Below are 8,343 nucleotides of genomic sequence, written 5' to 3' on the forward strand. Positions count from 1 at the left end.
CTCAAGATAATCTACTCGATCGAGCAGAATTTTTACTCGATCAAGTAACCTCAATTTCCAGCACTATTGGATCGAGTAAGATATTACTCGATCGACCAACCAATGCCCTAAAAACTACTCGATCGAGTGATCAAACAGCTCGGTCGAGTATTCTTCCTTCAAATCAGCTCAAACTCGTGACCGACTGCCTCGTAGACCGTTCCTTCACGCATCCCAATGCAGGATCTCGCTCTGGAAAATCCCGTCTCCTCAAAATGCATGCAAAAAGGACGAAAATGATACGATTCCACTACTTTCGCGTTCATTTCTACAAAACGGACAAAACGAACCAAAGTAGCCAATTCGGGGACAAAATGCAATATAAATAGTACGAAAGTACATAGAAATACGTGCTAAAATAGGCTAAATAGACTATACAAAATGCACGTATCAAATCTCCCCAAACCGAACCTTTACTCGTCCCCGAGTAAACTAAAATGCAACTAATGCAACGGAAACGAAAACTCAGAGCTAGCTTAACTTGTCTACTTGAACCAATTTAATGCAACAAAAATTAACAGTTATAGCTATGCAGTCAATACGCAAACGAGTTATAAGCTGTTCAAAAATAAAGCCAAACTATCGACCTTGCAAGACCAACAAAATCGGACTCTCACGTGGTCACTCTTCTCTCATGAAGCAAAGGGTGAATAATATATGTAAAAGAGAGAAAGAGAAACAGTCACTCACCTAACTGCGACCTACATAGCTTGCATGCAACAAAAATGAAAGACGATTCAAGTACTAATGCACACACTCCAACCATTAATGTCCGTCACAGCCGAGGGCTTACAAATGATATGGGAATAGTGAGGTTCAGGTGAGAAAAGGAAAAACAAGTTATGGTAATGTGGAGGTAAAAGCGTCAAGCTAGTTCCTAACAGGACCATATAAGACCGTCCAAATCTCAACCGACTGAAAAATAAAGTACAAGGGCCCTTCATTTGGCACACAACTCACTAATCTCATACACAATCTCCTCAAAAATCTGGAATAAAACGGAGGAGTGAGACCGTCACAAGATAGAAAGTGAACACAGACTACTCAAATGGATAACCAGCTCAAAATTTTTTTTAACTTTTCATTCTCTGCTTTTCAACGTGATTCCTTTTTTTTCATTTTTTTTCTTCTTTCTTTATTTCACGTGAATCACACATTTTTTCATTTTTCTTTATTTTTTTTCTTCTTTTCACGTTTTTCTCTTTTTTTTTCAATTCTTTTTTTTCCCTTTCTTTTTCTCCTTCCTCTATTTTCACCAACTCCAATCAAATGATATGAACCAAACTGCAGATGGAAAATCATACCACAAAAGGACATACTAAACTAGCTTGACTAGGCAGGCTCAGTTTGGGATGTAGCTAATGGGTCAAAAAGGCAAGTTTTGGCTTAAGTGGAGCTAAATGGGTGAAAAATATAAGAAAAGGGAAAAATTTGCACGCACCTCCCTACATGTGACACCGACCACAAACCCGAATGTGTGCATTTGACAAGAAATCGAATGTCATAAAAGTGCAAAAATGATGAACATGCTATGCAAGGAGTACTACTCTCAATTCCTAATGAACTGGTCATGAATGTCACCAGTTATGGCTCTAAACCTCAGAAATTGTAAAGTAGGTTGCCAATTTATCAGGTCAAGTCTAAACAGTCAGCTATTTTTGAACAAAAACTCGTAGACTATGCGTATAACAAAGCTAATAACCATCAACAAAAGTACAAGGCTCAAGTAAAATGACAAGTTAAGATGCAATATCATCATGAAAATCAACCGTTCCAACTCAACCTATATGAAAAAGTAAACGTGAATATTTTTGAATATTTTTGAAATTTTCTAATTTTTTTTTTGGGTTTTTTTTTGTATTCAATGAAATAAATAGACAATGCAAGCTGAAATAAATAAACGTGAATGCAAAACAAATGCAAATGCAAACTCAAAAGAATGCAATACCCTCCCCAAACCAAAACGGACAACGCCTTTGTTGTCCTCCAGCATACACCAGCAAATATATACAGGAGAACGGGAATATACAACCAATAAAGAATGAAAAATAATAAAATAAAAAGGAGACAAAATAAATAAAAGAGCGAGAATAAACATAGAAAACACGAACTTCTCCAAACCAGCCAGAAAACTGGGGAAGTGAGTAGACCAGCAGCTACTCGTCATCCTCCTCGTCACTCTTACGCACGTCCTCCACCATTGCTGTGAAGTCCGGATCTATCTCCTGCTCTCTCCTCCTCCTCTGCTCAGCTCGAGCTCTCTCCGCCGCCGCCGCCGGGTCCTTGTCTTCCTCCTCCTCACTAGCAGACTCCGGGTACCTCTCAGCTGGGTACCGGTAAAAGGAAGGGTATGGCCAACCCTCTGGGATCGAACGGTGTCGCCTCATGTGATACTCGTATAGAGGGATCGGACGGTGTCGCCTCATGTGATACTCTCTGCAATCTCAATTAATAAACCGTCACGGCGCCCTTGGTCCATGACCGAGGATGCCTCAAAGGGTGGTGGAGGTACAAAATTAGTCGGTAGGACTGGCTGTGTCGGTGTCTGGTCAGCAGGCGTGGGAGTAGGAGTAGGAGTAGGGATCGGGGTAGGTGTGGGCGTGGAAGTCTAGCCACCCGTGGAAGGTGCGGATCCCTCTCCGGTCTCAAGTCTACGCCGCTTCCTAGCGGCGGGTAAAGTAGTAGGTGGGCGGACCTGGAGGTGGTACTGAGGTAGAGGTGGTGGTCGGGCGCCCCGTGCAACAGTGGGCAAAGGGGCTAGATGAGGCAGGGTGTCACAAGGAAGGTCGACGGACAAGGAACCATCTATCTTCCATGTTCGGTAGTCTGTGGTCAGCCAAGTCTGAGAGTGCATGGCTGCTAGGCTCAGATACCTATCACCGTCTATGTAAGGTATGTCACGAGGCAAGACGGTGAGGAGACAATAGGCAAGAAATGTGGCTATGCCACCGCAGAAAATAGTGCCCATGAGCTTCTCTCCCTGAGCCTGGAAGTACCTGGCGGTCAAGAAGGCGATGTTGAGGGTGAAGGGACCCTTGCCGTCGATGTTCAGGTAACCGCTTAAGATGGAGAGCTCGTTGTTGTTGATGTTGTTTGGCTCCTTTCGGCCAAAAATAGTGCTCCCCATCAGTCTAAGAAAGTAACGGGCGAGGGGTAGGTGGACCTGAGCGAGCTTTCGCTCGTGAAAAGGGGTCTGTGCCAAAGCCCGCCAAAGAAGACTAATGACCTTCCTAGGGACAACAGTGGTGCCCGTAAATGAAAGGCCGAGTCGGGTACCAAACTCCTCAAGTGTCATAGAAAAGGTTCGGTTGTACAACCGAAAGGACACAGAAAGACACGTAGTGACAGCGTCGTGTGCCCCTGAGGAGAAGGTAAAGGAGCTGAAGAACTCAAGGCGCAGCTCCCTAAAAGTGTGGCCGCTCATAGTGGTGAGTCCGGCCATCCCCGTGCCTCATAAAAGCTCACAAACTGGCTCGTAGAAGCCGAGCCTCTAAAGTGCTGGACGGTCTAAGAATCGGGTAGGGAGAAACTCACATTCAACTAAGTTATAAAATCGCTCACGATGAATACCATTTACAAAAGTTACCTGGGGGAACCGAGGGTGTGAGTCAATAGAGTCATCCCCTTGAACAGTGACCATGCCAGAAGAAATAGCAAGAGTACTAGGAGCTGGCGCAGCACGAGCAGACTGCGACCCCGGCCACGACCTCTAGAACCCGAAGTAGAAGACCGTCCATTGACGGTACGAGGAACTAGAGCCGCCTGTAAAGCAGCTGTAACTGCTGGTGAGTCCGTCACAGGTGTGCTCACCGTGGCTGAAGTAGAGGTTGTGGCTGCAGCTGTGACCGCCACTGAAGAAGAAAGACTAGCAGCAGTGTTAGCCTTAGTAGTGGTTGTGACTAAGGTGGTGGCTGAAACAGGGCTAGCAGCAGTGCTAGCGGCAGTAAAAAACCGTAACAGCAGCAGAGACTAGAAAAACAGAGGTACTGGTAGTTGCGGAGACGGTAGTAGCAGCAGAGACTACCGTCTCAGACAGAGACAGGGACGGACTGGCAGCAGAGCTCGAAGAGGGCATCGAGCTAGAATCCATCCTAAACAAATTAGGCACGGGAATTTGATAAGAGACAGCAGTTTAACAGCATGAAAAACAGCGTGAAATCAGCATGAAAATTCCCTAACATTCGAAAAAATTCGACCTACAGCCCAAAAATTCCCAAAGTTTCCTAACAAATTCGAATGGTAACAAGTAAACAGCGATAGGGGAAGGGTAGCAGGCATCAATGGCAGCAAATAAAGCAACAACTAAGGCGAATTAAGCATATGGCAGCAGCAAAACCCAGTTTACAGTCGAAAATTTCGACTGTAATTAGCCCTAATCGTAAATTTCTCGCAAAATTCGAATTAAACAAGTAAATATCAACGAGGCAAGAGAATTAAGCATCAAATAAGACAAATGAAGCATTGAATCAAAATTAAAGTCGAAAATTTCGACCCAAAACGGAAAATCGAAACCCTAATTCCCAATTCACTTCCTAAAAAGCAAAATTAATGAAATTAAAATGCAAAGAAGTGTAGGAATTACTTACTTGATGCTAAGGAACCTACAAATGGCAATTAATTGACAAGAAACGAGCAACAATGGCGATTTTTTTGATCGAAAAATCGCAAACCCTAATACCCTTAATAGACCGAGTAAAATAGCAATAATCAAGGGGAAAATAGAGGGCAATGGACGATTAATTGACAATAAACACAATGTAAGTGGTGGATTTGGCAAATGGGCAAGAAAAATGGAGGAATTGGGGTTTTTTTGATCGCAAATATGGAAGGGGGTCGAAATAATGAAGAGGAAATGATATAACAAAGAAAAAGAAGGAAGTTTAAGAAACTCCCTGCGTGTCATTTCCAAAATCACTCGATCGAGTGGTTTAAAACAACTCGATTGAGAACTTCTTGTTTTCATCTACTCGATCGAGTAAAAAGTTAGTCGATCGAGAACTCCCCTTTTCAGCTTTAGTCGATCGAGTAAAATGGGATCATTCGATCGAACAGATTCCACTCGATTGAGTACAAAAAGTACTCGATCGAGTTCTTTTCCTCGTGTAAGCTCTTGCATTTGCTATCATTCCTTTGAATTTGCGTAAAATTCCCCAAACCTGCATAAAAACACTCGCAAAAATATCCCAAAATACCAAATACGAAAAGTAACAGTCTATAGTCTCTAATCTATACTAAAAATGTCTAAATTCTAATTGTCCTAATTAAAAGCAATAAATAAAATTAAACGGAAAATTTACAGCAGCCCCTCGGAGGGCTTCTGACTGGAGGACGTCATCTCAGCAACATTAATCGTCCTCTTCAATTTCCACGAGCTTGCATTTGAATCATTGGGAGGAGAATAGTTGACGTCCACATACGCGCGAACTTTTCTCATCCTTACTGTGTTCTCACCGGCTTTAACATCGTCACTCCCACTTTGACTGATGTTAATTGCACAATACCCTTTGACAGCTCCTGCATTATTTTCATCTGTACCTACAGCAAGGAAAACAGACGAACTTTCCTCCTTTTTGCTCTCAACCTGAGGCGGAGGGGTCACAATAGCAGCACAATACTCCAAATTCTCGTTTGGAGTGCCAATAGGAGGGTCAATAGAAGATAGGGCATTGCAAGGCTGAGCTTGCATGGGAGCCCTTCGGGACTTAGACTGATGGAATATCAATTCTTCGTCCCCAACCTGAAAATTCAATGTCTTGCCCCCGACGTCTATTACTGCACGGGCAGTAAATAAAAATGGTCTCCCTAAAATAATAGGGGTATGGGCATCTTCCGGGATGTCAAGTATAACGAATTCCACGGGAATAAAGAACCTCCCGATCTTAACAGGTATGTCTTCTTGTAGATACCTCATTTCTGCACCTCCCGCAAACCACCCGGTGATGATTGGGCCGCATGTTTGGTACGCGGAACGATTTGTGACAGTTTGTAAGTTTATCGTCAAGTGATTGCTCAAACATTCATGTCTACCTCTTAGTTGTCATATACGCGCCGATACGGTCGTTTTGACAGTAATTAGAGTACATTTGGAGTCCGGGCCTAAAACCGTCTTCATTTTCTGATAACCGTTAAATCCCGAGTCAGAATGTTCTGGAATGTTCCGGATATTTCTATTCCATATTTTATAAATATTTCACAATCTTTTAATCTTTGGTAAACAATTTCCCGTAATATTCATACAAAATATTAAGGAAAGTAAGATTATCCCGTTATTCCATAAACCAAACACGGAAATCTTTCTTTCGCAGGAGGAAACCACCTGGGAACAGACGCAGCAGGTGCTGCGCCTCTTCCAAGGGACGCAGTGACTGCTGCGCCTCTTCCCAGGTCCTTTTCTGCGTATTTTTCGTATCTTTTTCATATCTTTTCGAGATTCACTTCCAAAGTCTCTCCGAAAACCCTATTCCTTCACGTGATTAGTATAAATAGGAGCCTTCACTTCTCATATTTCTCACGCGAGTGTCCGCCCTTCTCTTCTCCCTTTGCATTCTAGACCACGTTCTTACTTTTTGGCGTCTATGTGCTTGAACATTCGACCACGTAAGCTCTGATCCTTCTGAGTACCAGCCTCGTTTGCATGACCGACCAATTTGACCAACTCCACAACTAATCAACTTAATTAATCTTAATCGTTTTCCTCTTACGAGGGCACTTTCATTACATTCGAGTCGAGCATCACTAATCATAAACTTAGTTCATCTCGTTTCATCAAACATGTAAGTCTGAGGGTGTAAATCCTTCTTTATTTATTGTTATTTACTTTTTGTATCATTAATGTAAGATTTATGTCGAAAATACTTATTAAAACCGATTTATAAAACCATGCTTTAAAACCCTTTTTACGGATTACCAGAAGATAACCGTCGAGAAAGGATGCAGCAACTGCAGCGCCTCTTCGAAGGAGCGCAGTACCTGCTGCGCCTCTTCGTGAGGCTGTCGCAGTTCCTGCTTCCTTTCTTCTTCCTTCGTCCTCTGTAAATTCGTTTTCTTTTATTTTGTTTTCGTCTTGTTCGTCAATTCTTTGATATAATAGCATAATAATTTCACATGTACACTATTTATCATTCATTAACACATATAATTTAATCATTAAATTCGACTTAAATCCCTTATAATCCAATATTTGCGGGTTTTCGTCATTAAAATCAATCCGGGTTGTAGAGATTCGATTCATTCATATTGAGTTTCTGGAATTCGATCTTTGATATATTTACATCTGTCTATTGTCATATTCGTCATTAATTCGTCATGTTTAACCTATTTAGTCCACCCATGTCACTAATCAATCTTTCATCCATGTAAATAATTCGTTCACATTCGTTTCATCCATGTTTTACTGCCTTTATTTCTCATTCATATGTAATTAATGTATTAAATCAATTCCATCCGAGTTAGCTATCATAATCAATCCTTAAAATCATCAATTAATATTAACGATTTGCAATTCCGGCTTCACAGCCAGAACTCACCCTTGGAACAGACGCAGCAACTGCTACGCCTCTTCCAAAGGGCGCAGTCTTGCTGCGCCTGTTCCAGGTTGACTTCTATCTCTGAACTTCCGTTCTGCCTTGACCTGATTAATTAGTTTATGTATAATTAACTTTTAACCGTACTATCGCCTAATGATTTGTTCGTTAATTCATTCCTTTGTTCTTTTTCTTAAATTATCCGTTTTAGAAGTATTTTCGACATAAATCGCTAAACCCGATGTAATTATTGTAATTTTTATTATTGTAATTTTCCTTTATTGCATTTTATTGTATTTCTTTTATTGTATCACTTGTATGTTTTCACATGTAATTGAATCTAAATTCCTACTTCGACCTAATTGTATGCTAAATTAATTGTTCACCGACCTAGTTAATTCTTCACATGCTAGGATTAAAACTTGGATGTTGCATTGCATGCATATAACTGACGATATATCGAGTACGAATAACTTCCCTAATCATTAGTAGAGGCCGCTATCGAGGCGGGCGGGATTAGGTGTTCGATCAAAAGAGCTTCCTAATACGTACCCTCACCCCTTATTCCAGATCTCTGTGAACATCCGTGTTCATTGGCATCCACGAGAGTCATTCTAGACATAGAATGCTAAGGGTAGCGAGTCCTTGGTGTTCATGTCACCACTTTGTGTCTTGACATGACACGAGGTATTCGAACGGTTCCAATTTCCCATAAAAATTGGTGGCGACTACACAAATGCAAAAGCTTGTTTCCCAAGCGCCCCCGTGGCCCCCATGTCCA

The sequence above is a fragment of the Silene latifolia genome, chromosome 8 (genome assembly GCF_048544455.1).
Source record: "Silene latifolia isolate original U9 population chromosome 8, ASM4854445v1, whole genome shotgun sequence".
Classification (NCBI taxonomy): Eukaryota; Viridiplantae; Streptophyta; class Magnoliopsida; order Caryophyllales; family Caryophyllaceae; genus Silene; species Silene latifolia.